Source organism: Macaca fascicularis, chromosome 11, assembly GCF_037993035.2.
Source record: "Macaca fascicularis isolate 582-1 chromosome 11, T2T-MFA8v1.1".
Taxonomy (NCBI): Eukaryota; Metazoa; Chordata; class Mammalia; order Primates; family Cercopithecidae; genus Macaca; species Macaca fascicularis.
The window spans coordinates 27,673,707-27,691,880 of record NC_088385.1 but is presented as its reverse complement, the minus strand read 5'-3'; the positions used below and the strand labels follow the sequence as shown (position 1 = coordinate 27,691,880).

Sequence of the window (18,174 nt, the reverse complement as noted above, 5' to 3'; positions counted from 1 at the left end):
ATGGTGGTACATGCCTGTAATCTCAGCTACTTATGTAGCTGAGGCACAAGAATTGCTTGCACCTGGGAGGCGGAGGTTGCAGTGAGTTGAAACTGCACCACTGTACTCCAACCTGGGTAACAGAGCAAGACTGTTTCAAAAAAAAAAGAAAAAGAAACAGAAAGGAAAGGTAAAACTGGTTCCAACTGACAGTTGTGTCCCAGGACAAGGCACAAGAATATTGAAACGAAAGCAATACAAGAATTCCTATTACTCAACAAGACAAAATTCACAATGTCTGGCATCCAGCAAATATCATGTGACATGCAAATAAGCAAAAAAATATGACCCAAAATGAGGAGAATTATGAATAACTGAAAGGGATCCAGAAATGAGATGAAGAATAGAATTCATAAGCAAGTATATTAAAAGTTATAATGAATATTTATATTACATTATAAATTATATTTTATATGTTCACAAAGGTAGAGGAAACATAAGTATGTTAAAATAAAGAAGATATTTAAATGACTCTTTCATCCCTGCAAGTTCTGAGGAGAGAAAAAAAGACTCAAATGAAACTATAAGAAATAAAAAAGATAATATTTGAGATAAAATAGAGACTATGTTAACAGTGGATTAGATGCTACAAAAGAAAAAATGTTAGTAAACTTAAAGAAATAGAAACTATTGAAAATGAGACAAAGAAAAAATAATGGAAAATAAATACAGTATTTGCTACGGGACAACTTCAAAAGGCCTAACATATATAAAATTATAGTCTCTGAATTATTCAAGAGACAAGGGCATTCAACCTCGGAAAGCTGAAAGAAAAACTAAAAAGCAAAATAAAGACAAAAATTAGGAAAAAATAAAAATATGCCAGGTGTGGTGGCTCACACCTGTAATCCCAGCACTTTGGGAGGCCAAAGCAGGAGGATTGCTTGAGCCCCAGTTTTGGGGGAACCAGCTTCCAATATTTCAATGTAGGTTCTTTTCTATTTTCCCTAAGTGTTGGCCAGTCTGAGAAATAAGAGAGAAAGAGTACAAAGAGAGAAATGTTATAGCTGAGCCTCCAGGGGTGACATCACATATGAGCAGGTTCTGTGATATCCACCTGAGCCACAAAAACAGCAAGTTTTTATTAGGGATTTTGAAAGGGGAAGTGTATACAAACAGGGAGTAGGTTACAATGATCACATGCTTCAAAGGGCCATAAATATCACAAGGCGAAGGCAAAATTAGAATTACTGATGAGGGTCTGTGTCCTGCTTTGCATGCATTGTCTTGATAAACATTTTAACAGGAAACAGGGTTCAAGAGCAGGCAACTGATCTGACTCGGATTCACCAGGCTGGAATTTCCAATCCTAGTAAGCCTGAGGGCACTGCAGAAGACCAGGGTGTATATTATCCCTTATCTCAACTGCATAAGACAGACACTCCCAGAGCAGCTGTCTATAGACCTAGCCCTGGGAATGTGTTCCTTCCTTATCAATTATTAATATTCCTTGCCAGGAAAAGAATTCAGCGCTATTTCTCCTACTTGCACATCCATCTATCAGCTTCCTGCAAGAAGAAAAATATGGCTCTATTCTGCCTGACCCTGCAGGTAATCAGATTTTATGGTTATCTTTCCTTGTTCCCTGAATATTGCTGTTATTCTATTCTTTTTCAGGGTGGGGTGCACTGATTTCATATTGTTCAAACACACATGTTTTACAAACAGTTTGTACAGTTAACACAATCATCACAGGGTCCTGAGGCAACATACATCCTTAGCTCACAAAGATGACAGGATTAAGAGATTAAAGTAAGACGGGCACAAGAAATCATAAAAGTATGAATTGTGGGAATGAATAAATGTCCGTGAAATCTTCACAATTTATGTTCTTCTACCGCAGCTTCAACCGGTCCCTCCATTTGGGGTCCTTGACTTCCCACAACACCCAAGAGTTCAAGACCATCTTGGGCCACAGAATAAGGCCCCATCTCTACAAAAAATGAAAACCATTAACCAGGTGTGGTGGCATGAACCTGTAGTCCTCGCTATTTGGGAGGTTTAGGCAGAAGGATTGCTTAAGGCCAGGAGTTCAAGGCTACAGTGAGCTATGATTGTACCACTACATAAGCCTGGGCAACATGGAAAGACCTTGACTCTATTTATAAAAAGAAAGAAAGAGAGAAAGAAATAAAAAAGAGAAAAAACTGAAAAAATGTGAAAAAATAATTGCTAAAAACTCCAAATTTGACAAAAACTGTAAACTCATAGATTGAAGAAGCTCAACAAACCCCAAGTGAAAGAAACATGAAGAAAACTATGCCAAGGCTCCTCATAAGCAAATTGATTAAAATATGTGACAAAGAGAAGATATTAAAAATGCAAGAGAAAAAAAGACATATTACATACAGAGGGATAAACATAAAAATTACAGCAGATTCTCAGTGTAAACAATGCAAGTCAGCAGACCACAGAACAATGTCTCTAAAGTATTAAAAGAAAAACAGTGCAGGCCCAGTAGCTCATGCCTATAGCACTTTGGGAGGCTGATACAGGAAGATGGCTTGAGATGGGGAGTTCAATACAAGCCTGGGCAACTTATCAAGACCTCTGTCTCTATAAACACATTAAAAAAAAAAAAAAAAATTTAACTGGGCATGGTAGCATGTGTCTTGAAATCTATTTTATCTGATGTAAGTATAGCTATTCCTACTCATTTTTGGCTTCCATTTGCAGGGAATATATTTTTCCATCCATTTATTTTTAGTCTCTATGTATATTTATAGGTGAAATGTGTTTCTTGTAGGCAACAGATCACTGGGTCTTGTTTTTCAATCCATTCAGCCATGGCATGTCTTTTGATTGTAGAGTTTATTACATTCAATGTTATTTCTGATAAGTAAGGACTTACGCCTGCCATTTTGTTATTTGTTTTCTGGTTGTTTTGTGGTCTTCCTTTTAGTGAATGTGATTTTCTCTGGTGGTATCTCTTAATTTCTTGCTTTTTACTTTTTATGTATTGTGAACTCAAAGTGTCTGAGACAGGCCTCAATCAATTTAGAAAGTTTATTTTGCCAAGGTTAAGGATGTGCCCTCAGGAGGCTGTGTCCTGGCAACATGTGCTCAAGGTGGTCAGGGTACAGCTCACTTTTACACATTTTAGGGAGACATGAGACATCAATAAAAATGTGCAAGATGTACATTGATTTTGTCCAGAAAGGCAGGACAACTCAAAACAGGGCAGGATGGGTGGGGGGGCAGGGAGGGGACAGTTCCAGGTAGATAAGGTGTGGTTCCAGGTAGATAAGAGACAAAAGGATGCATTTTTCTGACTCTTTGATCAGTCTTTCACTGAATATACAATTTACATGTTGGGGAACATAGAGGAATAGTCACTTATGCCTTAGTCTGGCTCAATGAATCTGCATTTGTCTCAGGTGAGCAAAGAGATGACTTTCTGTCTGGCACCTGTGAAGATAAGGTATCAATTTACATCACAAGGGTGAAATTCAACAGAATTGTTTTAGGGTAAAGATTTTGAGGCCCAGAAGGAATTTCCTTGTGAGTGAATTGTGATGGAGGTATATAGCTTTTAAAACATCTTTGTAGTTATATTATTTAGGAATAGAATGAGAGGCAGGTTTGCCTGATTTAGTTCCCAGCTTGACTTTTCCCTTTAGCTTAGTGATTTTGGGATCCCAAGATTTATTTGCCTTTCACAGTGTCTGTTATATTGTCTTTGATTTGACATTACCATAAGGCTTGCAAATGGTACTTATAACCCATTATTTTAAACTGATGACAACTTAATACTGATTGCACAAACAAGCAAAGAGAAAGCAAATAAAAGCTCTACACTTTAACTTCATTCCTCCACTTTTTAACTTTTTGTTGTTTCTGTTTATGTATTATTTTACTGTCTATGTCTTGAAAAGTTGTTGTAGTTTTTTTTTTTGAAAGGCTCATCTTTTAGTCTTTCTACTCGAGATATGAGTACTTTATACAGCACAATTAGTTTTATAATGTTCTGTTTTTCTGTGTACTTACTATTACCAGTGAGTTTTGTGCCATCAGATGATTTCTTATTGCACATTAACATCCTCTTCTTTCAGACTGAAGAACTCCCTTTAATATTTCTTATAGGACAGGTCTAACATGGATGAAATCCCTCAGCTTGTCTTTGTCTAGAGAATTCTTTATTTCTCCTTCATGTGTGTAGTATTTTTTGCTGGATATACTATTCTTGAATTGAAGTGTGTGTGTGTGTGTGCATGTGTGTGTGTGTGTGTGTTTTCCACTTTAAATACATCATGCCACTCTCTACTGTCCTGTAAGGTTTTTACTGATAAATCTACTGCCGGATGTGTTGGAGCTTTATTGTATGTTACATGTTTCTTTTCTCTTGCTGCTTTTAGGATCCTTTCTTTATCCTAGACCTTTGGGAGTTTGAATGTCTTGAGGTAGTCTTATTTGGGTTAAATCTGCTTGGTGCTCTATAACCTTCTTGTACTTGAATACTAATATCTTTATCTAGTTTTGGGAATTTCTCTGTTACTATTCCTTTGAATATACTTTCTATCTCTTTCCCTTTCTCTCCCTCCTCTTTAAGGTCAATACCTCTTAGATTTGCCATTTTGAGGCTATTTTCTAGATCTTTTAGGTATGCTTCATTCTTTTTATTCTTTTTTCTTTTGTCTCCTCTAACTGTAGGTTTTCAAATAGCCTGTCTTCAATTTTTTCTTTTGCTTGATCAATTCTGCTATTAAGAGATTGTAATTCATTCTTCAGTATATCAATTGCATTTTTCAGCTCCAGAATTTCTGCTTGATTCTTAACTATTTCAGTGTCTTTGTTAAATTTATCAGATAGTATTCTGAATTCCTTCTCTGTGCTATCTTGAATTTTGTTGTTTCCTCAAAGCAGTGATTTTGAATTATCTGTCTGAAAGGTCACATATCTCTGTGTCTCCAGAGATATGTGCCTTATTTCATTCATTTGGTGTCTTCATGTTTTCCTGGATGGTCTTGATGCTTGTGGATGCTTATTGATGTGTGGGCATTCATGAAAGTTAGGTATTTATTTTATTTATCATAGTCTTTGCAGTCTGGGCGTGTTTGTACCTGCCCTTCTTGGGAAAGCTTTCCAGGTATTCAAACAGACGTAGGTGTTATGATCTAAGTTTTTGTTTACTGCAGACTTATCTTCATTAGGGGGCACCCCAAGCCCAGTAACACTATCGCTCTTGCAGACTCAAGAGATACTACCTTGGTGGTTTTGTGTAAGATCTGCAAGAATTATCTGGATTACCAGAAGGAGCCCTTATTCTTTCCCCTTATTTTCTTTGAAACAAATGGAGTCTCTCTCTCTGTGCTGAGCTGCCTGGAGCTGGGGGAGAGGTGACATAAGCACTGCTGTGGCCACCACTGGGACTGTGCTGGGTCAGACCTGAAGCCAGCACAGCACTGGGTCTCACCCAAGTCCCACAGTAAGCCTGCCTGGTGACAGCCTATGTTTGTTCAAGACCCCAGGGTTCTACAATCAAGAGGTGGTGAAGCCAGCCAGGCTTGTGTCCTGTGTTATCTTGAATTTTGTTCAAGAGTGACTAGCTCTCCAGATTCCAGGCAGGACTAGAGATGCCATCTGGGAGCCAGGTCCTAGAGTTGGAAACCTAGGAATTTACCTGCTGATCTATTCTACTGTGGCTGAACTGACACCCAAACTGCAAGACAAAGACCTTCTCACTCTTTTCTCCCCTTTCTACAAACAGAGGAGTCTCTCCCCATGACCACCACCACCCCAGGCCCATGGCAAATACTGTCTGGCTACCATCGATGTTCACTCAAGGCCCAAGGGCTCTTCTGTCAGCTTTTGGTGATGTTGGCAGTTCTGATTCTGTCCCTTCAGGGAAATGAATTCCCCTCTGGCCAAGGGCAGGTCCAGAAATACTGTCTAAAAGCCAAAACCTGGAATCAGAGACCCCAAGAGTCTAGTTAGTACTCTACCCCACTGTGGCCAAGCTGGTACCTAAGGTATGAGACAAAGCTCCTTTACTCTTCCCTCTCCTTTTCTCAAACAGAAGGAGTCCCTCCCTGTAGCCACCACAGATGGGAATTTGCTGGGTCATATCTGAAGCCAACACATGTCTGAGTCCCACTCAAGGTCCATGGCAAGTATTGCCTGGGTAACACTACTGATTATTTAGGGCCCAAGAGTTCTCTTTTTGTTTTCCAAGACAGAGTCTTGCTCTGTCACCCAGGCTGGAGTGCAATGGCATGATCTCGGCTCACTGCAACCTCTACCTCCTGGGTTCAAGTGATTATCCTGCCTCGGCCTCCTGAGTAGCTGGGATTACAGGCATGTGCCACCATGCCCAGCTAATTTTTTGTATTTTTAGTAGAGATGAGGTTTCACCATGTTGGTCAGGCTGGTCTCGAACTCCTGACCTCGTGATCCACCCGCCTCGACCTTCCAAAGTGCTGGGATTACAGGAGTGAGCCACTGCACCCAGCCTGGCCCAAGGGTTCTTTAGTCAACAGGTGTTGAATTCTGCTAGGACTGGGCCCTTCCCTTTGAAGTAGTGAGTTCCTTTCTGGCCCAGAGTGTGCTTAAAATGTCATCCGGGAGCTAAAGCCTGGAATGTGGCCATCAAGACTCTGCCTATCCTATTGTAGCACCCAATCCTATTGCAGTTGAGTTGGTATCCAAGTTGCAAGACAAAGGCCTCTTTACTCTTCCCTCTCCTCTCCTCAAGCCTGAAGGAAGGAGTCTCTCCCAGAGCTGCAAGCTGTGCTGCCTGGGGTTAGGGGAGTGGTGGCACAAGCACTTGCTTGGCTGCCCTGGCTGGTTTCTCACTAAGTCACATGCTCCTTAAGTCCACTAGCTCTGAGCCCAGCACAGCACCAGGATTTGCCCAGGAATTGCAGTCCTTATGGCCTAGACTGCCTTTCACATTTATTTAGGACCCCAGAACACTTTCACCCATTGTGGTGAGGCTTGCTAGAACTCAGGTTCCAACCCCTGGGGTGGGTGATTCATCTTTGGCTAAGGCTGATCTAAATGCTCCCTCTGTTGGTGCTGGCTGAGTTTTGCCCGGTGTTGTTTTCTGCTGACAGGGCAGCACTGAGTTCCAATGTAAAGTCCCACAATCTCTGTGTTCTTCCTCCCCTAAGCATATAGATTCTCTCTCCACACCATATGGCCTCTGCCAAGGGATGAGGAAAGGGTGGTGTTGGCAATTCCAGACTGTCTTTCTTTCTTACCCTCTTCAGTGCCTCTTTCAGTGATGTGAAGTTAAAACCAAGTACTGTGATTTCTCACCTGATTTTTGGTTCTTATGAAGGTGTTTCTTTGTGTGGATAGTTGTTCAATTTGGTGTTCCAGTGGGCAGGACAATCAGTGGAGGCTTCTATTGAGCCATCTTGCTCTGCCTCTTCTTCCTGAAGGATAACATTTTAATGAAAAATTTAGAGATATAGTAATTCTGGGAGATGAAAAGATCTAGTTCAGTTGTGTTAAACTTCGGTATGCACAATAATATCTCAGTGTCTCAGGTGGTTACTAAAATGCAGATGTTTGTGTTTTACCCCTATACCTCACTCCCTAGTAATTATGAACCAGTAGATCTTGGTTGGGACCTGGGGGAGAGCATCTTTAGCAAAAGTCAAGTGTATAACTATGGAAAGGAATTGTTTATATAGAGTAGAAATAAAGATCATCCAGATTCTAGGTGTTGGTCCTCACTTGAAGACCTAAGATAATGGCAAGGTTCTGGATAGAAAGGAAACTTGTGAACCAAATAAGGAAACCTTCATCTTTTTCAAACAGAAAACCTAAGTAGGTAATAAATAATAGTATGGAGAGGACATAAAAGAGAGTGACTTGAACCGAATTCAGTATGCTCTAAGCATTATCTTTAGAGCCATCAGTAAATTTGATTTGGGTAAAGGGAAGAGTATTTGGGCAATGGTGATTGAGTGAAAAGTGCTTTATTTTATAGAAAAAAAATCTCATAGAATAATTTTTAAAAATTATGATCAAAGATGATAATAATAGCTAATATTTATTGAACATTTACTATGTGCAAGGCACTATTTTGATTACTTCATGCATATTAAGTCTTAATACTCATGAAAACCATAGGGTTTATTTTCCCCATTTTACAGGTAAGAAAGATAAGGCTAAGAGAGGTTAATACGTCAAAATGTCGGAGAGGATACTAGTTAGGTAGCTGATGTCTGGGCCGGGTGCGGTGGCTCACGCCTGTAATCCCAACACTTTGGGAGGTCAAGGCGGGTGTATTGCCTGAGGTCAGGAGTACAAGATCAGCCTGGCCAACATGGTGAAACCCCGTCTCTACTAAAAATACAAAAATTAGCCGGGCATGGTGGTGGGCATCTGTAATCCCAGCTACTCGGGAGGCTGAGGCAGGAGAATTGCTTGAACCCAGGAGGTGGAGGTTGCAGTGAGCCAAGATGGCACCACTGCACTCCAGCCTGGGCAACAGAACAAGACTTCGTCTAAAATAAATAAATAAATAAATAAACAAACAAATAAATAAAAAGCTAATGTCCAAAGGAGAGGTGACAGAAGTTTGAAATAAGACATTCTAATGAGTGTGAAGAGCGAAAGACAAATTTAAGAAATCATAAAGGAAAATGTTTGTAATAATAAAGGGACATCATAAATGATCAGATTGGAAGAGTTCAGGAAAGGTAGAATCTGATGCTGACTGACTGTTGTTTAGGATACTGGTGTAATAGTGTTGTTATTAAGAAAGATCGAAGGTTGGGCCCGGTGGCTCACGCCTGTAATCCCAGCACTTTGGAAGGCTGAGGCTGGCAGATCACCTGAGGTCAGGAGTTCAAGACCAGCCTGGTGAAACCTCATCTCTACAAAAAAATACAAAAACCAGTTGGGCATGGTGGCGTGTGCCTGTAATACTAGCTATTAGGGAGGCTGAGGTAGGAGAATTGCTTGAATCCAGGAGGTGGACGTTGCAGTGAGCTGAGATTGCACCACTGCACTCCAGCTTGGGCAACACAGCAAGGCTCTATCTTAAAAAAAAAAAAAAAGAAAGAAAGAAAATTCAGGAAGAGTCTACCAAGCATGCAACACATAGTAGCAAGACACACACACACACACACACATACAAACACACATGCACACACACAGAGAAGGATTTAAGAGTAAATATAAGTTAATTATATATACGATAAAAGTCTACTGAGTTACACATGGCTTTGGGTCAGACATGTGGAAACGTACATGAGTCAGAATTATGAGTAGAGCACTCTTGAAGCAGGTGACACTGGAGTATGTGTGTTATTGAAGCCAAGAAATGCTTCTGGTGATAGTAATAAAATATTCAACCAGAAGTGGCAAAGCAGTAAAGATTAATTATGTCATATAACAAAACTTTTGAAGGTAGGCAACTCCAGGTTTGGCAAGGTGGCTTAGTGATGTCCGCAACAGCCCAGTCTCCTTCTTTTTTCTTAGCCATCTCAATATTTGGTTTTTGATCTTGGGCTTGTCACTCATGGTTGCAGGATGGTTGTTGGCAGCACTCTGAAACATGTATCTATACACAACATTTAAAACAAGAAGAGAAGAGGGTGAGAAACAAAGAATAGAATTGTGATTGCCAGGGCTGGGGGAAGGGGAAAACGCTGCTAATCAATGGCAACAGGTGTAAAATTTCTATTATGCAAGATGAGTACGTTCTAGAGATCTGCTGTATATCATTGTACCTATAAATAACAATACTGAATTGTACACTTAAAAATCTGTCAAGAGAGGCCAGGCATGGTGGTTCACACCTATAATCCCAGCATTTAGTGAGCCTGAGGTGAGAGGGTCACTTGAGCCCAGGAGTTCAAGACCAGCCTGGGCAACAAAGTAAGACCCTATCTCCACAAAAAATACAAAAGATAGCTGAGTGTGCGGGTGCACGCCTTTAGTCCTAGCTACTTGGAAGGCTGGGGCTGAAGGATAACTTGATCCCAGGAGTTCAAGGCTGCAGTGAGCCATGCCACACCACTGCACTTCACCCTGGGTAACAGAGCAAGACCCTGTCTAAAAAAAAAAAACAAAAAACAAAAAACCTCGGGCACGGTAGCTCACGCCTGTAATCCCAACACTTTGGGAAGCTGAGGCAGGTGGATCCCCTGAGGTCAGGAGGTCAAGACCAGCCTGGCCAACATGGAGAAACCCTGTCTCTACTAAAAAATACAAAATTAGCTGGGGCTGGTGGCGCATGCCTGTAATCCCAGCTATTCGGGAGGCTGAGGCAGGAGAATCATTTGAACCCAGGAGGTGGAGGTTGCGGTGAGCTGAGATCGTGCCATTGCACTCCAGCCTGGGCAAAAAGAGCAAAACTCCGTCCCAAAAGAAAAAAGAAAAGAAAAAAATCTGTTAAGAGGATAGAGCTGTTAAGCATATTTACTATAATAAAATTAAGAAGAAGGCAGAAAGAGGAAAAAGAAGAGAAAGGGAGGAGGAGGTGGAGGTGGAGAAGAAGAGGGAGTAGGGGGAGGAAAGGAAGAAGGGAAAGAAGGAGGCATCAGTAAGCTCTCCTTGCCTGCTTTATGTTTTCCTAATCAAAAGGGAAATCCTTAAAAGCTCCTTGGGTGACTTTCCCTTAAGTCTCATTGATCCGAACTTGATTACTTGATCTTCTCTAGCTCAAGACAGTATGGGAAAGTAAATATATCGCCAAATACAATGAGATTGTCATCACTGCCTTAGATTAAATATTCATCCCTCAGAACTAGGCATACTCTGTATCCTTACCCTAGAGAAAAGAACCAGTGCTCTATTAGAAGCAAAAAGAAAAACAATGGGTTTTTGTTATTTTTATTTTTATTGTTTGAGACAGGGTCTCTCTGTGTCACCCCGGCTAGAGTGCCGTGGTACAATCACAGCTCACTCAACCTCCTAGGCTCAAGTGCTTCTCACACTTCAGCCCCCTGAATAGCTGGGACTATAGGCATGCATCACCATGCCTGGCTAATTTTGGTATTTTTTGTAGAGATGGGGTTTCACCATATTGGCCAGGCTGGTCTCAAACTCCTGGGCTCAAGCCATCCACCTGCTCTGGAACCCCAAAGTGCTGGGATTATAGGTGTGAGCCATCACGCCTGGGAAAAATGAACTGTTGCTAGATAAGTAAGAGTATTAGCCAAGGAGTAGATGGATTTCCCTATGGAGAGCATTTTAAATGAATTAGAAAAAAAAATAGCCAGCGCGGTGGCTCACGCCTGTAATCCCAGCACTTTGGGAGGCCAAGGTGGATGGATCACCTAAGGTCAGGAGGTCGAGACGAGCATGGCCAACATAGTGAAACCCCATCTCTACTAAAAATACAAAAATTAGCTGGGCATGGTGGCAGGCACCTGTAATGCCAGCTCCTCGGGGGGTTGGGGGGAGCCGGAGGGGCGAGGCAGGAGAATCGCTTGAACCTGGGAGGCGGAGTTTGCAGTGAGCCAAGATCACGCCATCGCACTTCAGCCTGGGGGACAAGAGTGAGACTTCGTCTCAAAAAAAAGAAAAGAAAGAGAAAAATTAAGGACATGAGATGAAACCCTAAGAGAGAACACTATTTGAAGAGATGTTAAGAGGTAAAAGGGATTGTGAGGGATTGAGAAGGCAGACTCTGCGAGGTAGTCAGTAGGCTAACACCATGGTCATGACAAAGAAAATGGTTCTGTGTTTTCACAGAATGTATCCCAGAGAAGAGTAACTAAGACTTACACACCAGTAATTATAGAAACAGTACTGTATTAGTCTGTTCTCATGCTGCTAAGAAAGACATACCCAAGACTGGGTAATTTTATAAGGAAAAGAGGTTTAATGGACTCACAGTTCCACATGGCTGGGGAGGCCTCATAATAACGGCAGAAGACAAGGAGGAGCAAGTCATATCTCAACATGGATGGCAGCAGGCAGACAGTGAGAAACAAGCGCAGGGGATTTTTCCTTATCACACCATCAGATCTCATGAGACTTACTCACTACCATGAGAACAGTGTGGGGGAAACCACTCCCATGATTCAATCACCTCCCACTGGGTCCCTCCCATAACATGTGGGAATTATGGGAGCTACAACTCAAGATGAGACTTGAGTGGGGACGCAGCCAAACCATATCAAGTACAAAAGTTGGTGTGGGTCTATAAGCAGGGTTTCTCAACTTTGGCACTACTGACATTTAGGACCAGATAATTTTTTTTTTTTTTTTTTTTGAGACGGAGTCTCTGTCATCCAGGCTGGAGTGCAATGGCATTATCTTGGCTCACTGCAACCTCCACCTCCTGGGTTCAAGCAATTCTCCTGCCTCAGCCTCCAAAGTAGCTGGGATTACAGGTGCCTGCCACCACGCCCAGCTAATTTTTGTAGTTTTAGTAGGGACGGGGTTTCATCATGTTGGTCAGGCTGATCTCGAACTCCTGACCTCAGGTGATCCTCCCACCTCGGCTTCCCAAAATGTTGGGATTACAGGTGTGAGCCACCGTGCCTGGCCCAGATAATTCTTTATTGTGGGAGCCTGTCCTGTGCATTGTAGGATGCCTGGCAGCTTCCCTGGCCTCTACCCGTTAGGTGCCAGTAGCAAATATCCCCCCTCCCCTAGGTATTATAATAAAAATGTCTTCAGACATTGCCAAATCTCCCCAGGGGGACACAATCACTCCTGATTGGGAATAACTCGTTTATAACAAGGAGTGCTTCAGGAAAGGCTGCAAATGGGGCAAGAGTAATTAAAATGGATCTTGAAGACTGGATATCATTTAAGCAAGCAAAGTCAGAGGAAAAGAAATTCCAAGCAGCATTTGTGCAGAAGCAATGATGGAAAATTTCAGGAGTGCTTAGGCACACAACATGTACTCATGTCAGGCTCTCACCAGAGCATCTGAGTGCAAGTTGCATGATTTTGAACAGGAGAAAAAAATCTAATCAGAACGGAGGACTAGGGAGATTACTAGCCATCTGTGTGTTGGGTGGATTGGGGCAGGGAGAGATTAAAGGCAGGGATAACAGTAATCCAGGGGAAAGGTACAATGAATGACCAAACTAGGGCAGTGACAGTGGTAACTGAGGGGGATGACTGTGAGAAATTTTGTGTAGATAGAATTGGGACGGCTTAATGATTACTGGATGGGGGAGGCTCATATCTTTCTCTCTTGCTTTAAGTACTATCTATAAAGATAGGGACTATATGAAAGTTTGGAGGCTGGATAATTGGAAACACATTAATGACATCAGCAGAGAGAGGGAAGCAGGTTAAAGAGGGAAGATTATGTGCTTGGATTCAGATTAATTGGGCTTGTTAGAATAGAGATGAACGAGAGATCTAGTATAGTTTTAGAAGTTATCAGACTAGAGGTCATAGTAGAGACACTAGAGAACAGAGTATAAAGAGGAGATTCAAGATCAGATACAGGTGGATGAACACCTTGCATATATTTAAGGGCATGAGGTGATCATAAATAAGGTATAAGTACCTGCCAGAGAGGCTGGAGGAGATTCAGAATCATATCATGGAAGGGAGGAGTTTCAAGGAGAAGGAGGACAGCTTTGAGGGTCAGAGTGGGAAGTACTCTGAGAGGTTCTAGAGAACTAGCAGAAAGAAGACTTTTACAATATCCTTTCAAGATAGATAGGAATTAATTTATTTTTATTTTTATTTTTTTGAGATGGAGTCTCGCTTTGTCGCCCAGGCTGGAGTGCAGTGGCACAATCTCGGCTCACCACAAGCTTCACCTCCTGGGTTCATGCCATTCTCCTGCCTCAGCCTCCCGAGTAGCTGGGACTACAGGCACCCGCCACCACGCCGGGCTAAATTTTTTTGTATTTTTAGTAGAGACGGAGTTTCACCGTGTTCCCCAGGATGGTCTCGATCTCCTGACCTCGTGATCTGCCCGCCTCGGCCTCCCAAAGTGCTGGGATTACAGGCATAAACCACTGTGCCCAGCCCGGTGAGTCTAATTTTACGTGGGGATTAGGTACTAGAGTGTGTACAACAAGGCTAAAAATAAATCCAATGAGTCAAAATTGTCGTGGGAAATCTCCCAAAAAGTATAGTATAAATGATTATCTAGTATTGAATTTGGGGTGTGTGTGTGTGTGTGTGCCTGTGTGTGTGTGCATGTGTGTGTACACATGTATGTAATGGGCAATGAATGCAAGTATTATAGGAAATATAAAAACGATACAATTTTGAAGTCTTTTTTATGATGAGAAATAGAGAAAGAGAATGACATTGTTTACTGAGTGTGCAGAGTAGAATTTTAGAGTAGATTTTCCTCTTTAAGACAGAGTATCATTGCCTTATGTAAACTCTCCTATTCAAATTCCAGGAACTGTTAATAACTCAAGGCAGAGAATATTTGTGTTTCTGCTTTCCTAGAGAAAATTTAGTAAGATACAGGGAAACATTCTGCAGGTAGTTGGCACATATTTTTCATAATGGTGGCAATAAAAGACTTTGTTAATAACAGTGAGGACAAAATGAAGCTGGGCTGTCTGGGGCCCTGAAGTCAGCCTCAAAGTTAGTGCCTATTAGAAATGTTAGAAATGCTATCTCTTCTTCAGTAAAAGACACTGCCTGCAAATAGGTATATGGTATATATCAAGTTTGGTGAATTCTGTTTCCTTAAATATCTTTTACTGTGACTTGTCTGAAGTACAGTGCCACTGGCAGAGTAACAACGTTGGTTGATGATGACCCTCATCATTTGGGAAAAGCATGTGCGTTGTATGGGAGAGAAGCTTTGGGAGTTTACAGTTGACAATGAGGGAGAACTGTGGGGCCCTTCTATCAACACTAGAGGGAAATGGGAGGAGAGACGTAGCCACATTGTTCCTATATTCTTTTTTTTTTTTTTTTTTTTAGATGATGTCTTGCTCTGTTACCCAAGCTGGAATGCAGTGAAGTGTGAAGTGATCACAGCTCACTGCAGCCTGGATCTCCTGGGCTCAAGTGATCCTTCCACCTCAGCCTTGGGAGTAGCTTAGACTGCAGGCACATACCACCACAACCAGCTAATTTTTGCAATTTTTATAAAGACTGGGTTTTGCCATGTTACCCAGGCTGGTCTTGAACTCCTACTTTGACATCCCAAAGTGCTGGGATTACAGGCGTGAATGCTGGCCCTCATATTCTTCCGTGGATGTTAATCCCCTAACTTTCTCACTTCCCTTCAAGTTCTTTTTCTTCTTTCTTTCTTTCCTTCCTTCCTTCCTTCCTTCCTTCCTTCCTTCCTTCCTTCCTTCTTTCCTTCCTTCCTTCCTTCCTCTCTTTCCTTCTTTCTCTCTCTCTTTCTCTCTTTCTTTTATATACTACCTTCTCCCTTCCTTTGTTGCTAACATCAAAAGAATCCTTATATAGGGGTGACAGTGACAGGGATGGAGGCAGAGGTGAAATCGTACCTTCAAGCCAAAAACAGCCTGAAGGCTGAAAGACCAGACTGCTGGTCCTGGATGAAATCCATGATGCAGAGTGAGAATTTCTGTTCCTGTTTGCCTGCCCCTCTCCTATTCTGAGCCCATAAAAAGCCCCAGGACTCAGCCTCATGGAGGGGACTTTCCTGCCTTCAGGTAGGGGGACCACCCCTGCTTCCCTCTGTGCTGAAAGCTGTTTCATCACTCAATAAAACTCCCTGCCTTGCTCACTCTTTGATTGTCAGCACATCTTCATTTTTCTTGGGCATGGGACAAGAACTCAGGAACCGATGTGCAAGGCAGACTTGACTCAGGCGGACAAATTGTGCGAGGTGCCTCCTGTGGCAGGTAGTGTGCCCCAAGTTAGGCCTCCATCATTGCCGGTCGGAGATCCTTGACTGGCAAATGGACTGAGAAAAATCCTGCGTTGGGTGGGGGTGGGGGGTTGGGGGTGAGGTCACTGGGTCTAGGAGTAATTGCCAGGCTTGCTCTAGAACTTATTAATGCATTTATGTCTATGACTCCATCATTTTCTATCCCCTTATCACTCTTTCTCATAACATTTACCACATGATGCCTGTTTTTTTGTTTTGTTTTGTTTTGGTTGTTTTTTGAGACTGAGTCTCACTCTACTGCCTAGGCTGGAGTGCAGTGGCACGATCTCAGCTCACAGCAACCTCTGCCTCCTGGGTTCAAGCGATTCTTGTGACTCAGCCTTGAGAGTAGCTGGGATTACAGGCACCCCACCACCATGCCCGGCCAATTTTTAGTAGTGATGGGGTTTCACCATGTTGGTGTCCTGTTCTGCACATTTCACATAAATGGAATCATATAATATGTAGTCATTTGTGAGAGGCTTCTTTCACTTTGCATAGTTTTCAAGTTCATCCACGTCACAACATGTAATCAGTACTTCATTTCTTTTTATTGTGGAATATAATAATATTCCGTTGTATGGATTATACCATGTTTTATTTACTCATTCCTCAGTGGATAGACATTTTGCTACCGGATTTAAAGTTTACTTTCTGTTTCTCACACTAGTATATAAGCTTCATGAGGGTAAGAACATTTTTGTTGTTTCTCACTCAGTCCCTAGCATTTTGCACATTGCCTGTCTCATGTCAGTGTCAGGTTCAAATCTATCTAGCTGTGCTTATGCTGACGGGGGCCAGGAGGGTTCACAAGGACTCAATGGCTGATTAAATGCTTACAGATTCAGAATTCTCAGGGGCAGAACTTCTGCAAGCATTTTGGCTGTGGTCAGTTACTTTCAGGTTTTCATTACTTTTCGGTTTTCACGGCCGTCTGCAAGTGCCCATAGCCATTATCTCAGCTGCCTCTCTCTACTCTCTTGCCAATGGTGCCAGGCCACAGCAGGTGTTATCTTATCACCTCAGTCCACCAGACATATGCTTATCACTTTGAGGGGTCAACAATTTCACTGGAGGCTGAATCTCCTTGTCATAAATGGCTCCATTTTGAGACATTTCAGATTACACACCACTATTATACATCAGCCTAGCATGTAGAAATCACTCAGTACATTTGTTGAACACATAATTTCACCATTCATTCACCTGACCAACAGTCATTAAGCACTGACACATTTGTTTTCAACACTCCCTCTCTTCCAAGGCAGGCCACTCAGTATGGGAGATAAATATGACAAAGGATCTGCCCTTAAGAATCTCATAATCCACTGAAGTGACAACTGTGCAAACAAATAATTAAAGTAAAATTAAGAAGCTGGGCATAGTGGCTCACATCTGTAATCCCAGCAATTTGGGAGGCTGAGGTGAGGGGATTGCTGAGGCCAGGAGTTCAAGACCAGCTTGGCCAATTTAGTGAGACCCCCGTCTCTATTAAAAAATAATAAAATAAAATAATTGATTTTGAGAAAGGATATGGACAAAGTGCAGCACATAGACGAAGGGCCCAATTCTGTTTGAGGGCATCAGAGGCAGCTTCCACAGCAAAGGCTTGGGTTGAAATTTATAAAAATAGGAGTTTGCCAGCTTGACAGAGAGGGAGCGGTCAACCAGCTGCACACTTAAGGAGTCATGGAGGCTGACCTAGGAGATGGACACGGAAAAGTAGCAATCCTAGAGCTTTGTATAGATGTGGGGAGGGAACATACAGGGGACTTTCACATTATAAAGAATTTTATATGCTCAAATTAAAGGATGAAAAATGTTCCCCCATGTACATAATAAATTGGCAAAAATGGTTATATTTGAGGGTGGACTAAGGAACTCCAGGAAAGAGGTTGGCAAACCAGGCACATGTTCTTGACTATTGCAAAAGTACATTTCAAGTAGCCGCGGGGGATACATGTATAATTTTGGGCAGGATTGTGCCATGGTCCTATCAACATGCAGCAAAGTGACTTTGGGGACAGTAGGGAGGTGGGCAGGAGCCAGTGATGAGGGAATGGTAATCACATTTGACCTCTGATCTGTTTCTTTCCTCCTTCTCCTTGACTTCCCCATATAAATGTTACACAGGCATTCCCACACTCGGGTACGCACCTACAGAGACTGATTGGGGGTAACCGTGTCACTTGCTTGCAACGCTGGCACCTCCGCCCTGCGTCCCAGGAGTGAGCAGTGAGTGAGGCTAGGGGCTGGGCCCTGGCTCCGAATCTTCGGGCTGGGAAGAGACTCCACCATCTGGGGGCGGCCTGGGGGAGTAGCCTGAGTGTCTTCCTGCTGATGCAATCTGCTAAGTCGCGAGTCTCCGCCGCGAGAGGGCGGGTCTG

General features: G+C 42.4%; 1 long non-coding RNA gene across 2 annotated transcripts; it reads right to left on the bottom strand.

The window, feature by feature from the left end:
* Positions 1-2,831: 2,831 nt before the first annotated feature.
* On the bottom strand, positions 2,832-18,151 carry LOC141408039 (uncharacterized). Of its 2 annotated transcripts, none has more exons than XR_012420078.1 (3): positions 17,945-18,151; positions 7,297-7,415; positions 2,832-3,447 (listed from the first exon to the last, which is right to left on the bottom strand). It is a non-coding gene; the product is annotated as an uncharacterized lncRNA (long non-coding RNA). The 2 variants fall into 2 exon arrangements; XR_012420079.1 differs by lacking the exon at positions 17,945-18,151 and adding an exon at positions 11,837-11,930.
* Between the last annotated feature and the right edge of the window lie 23 nt (positions 18,152-18,174).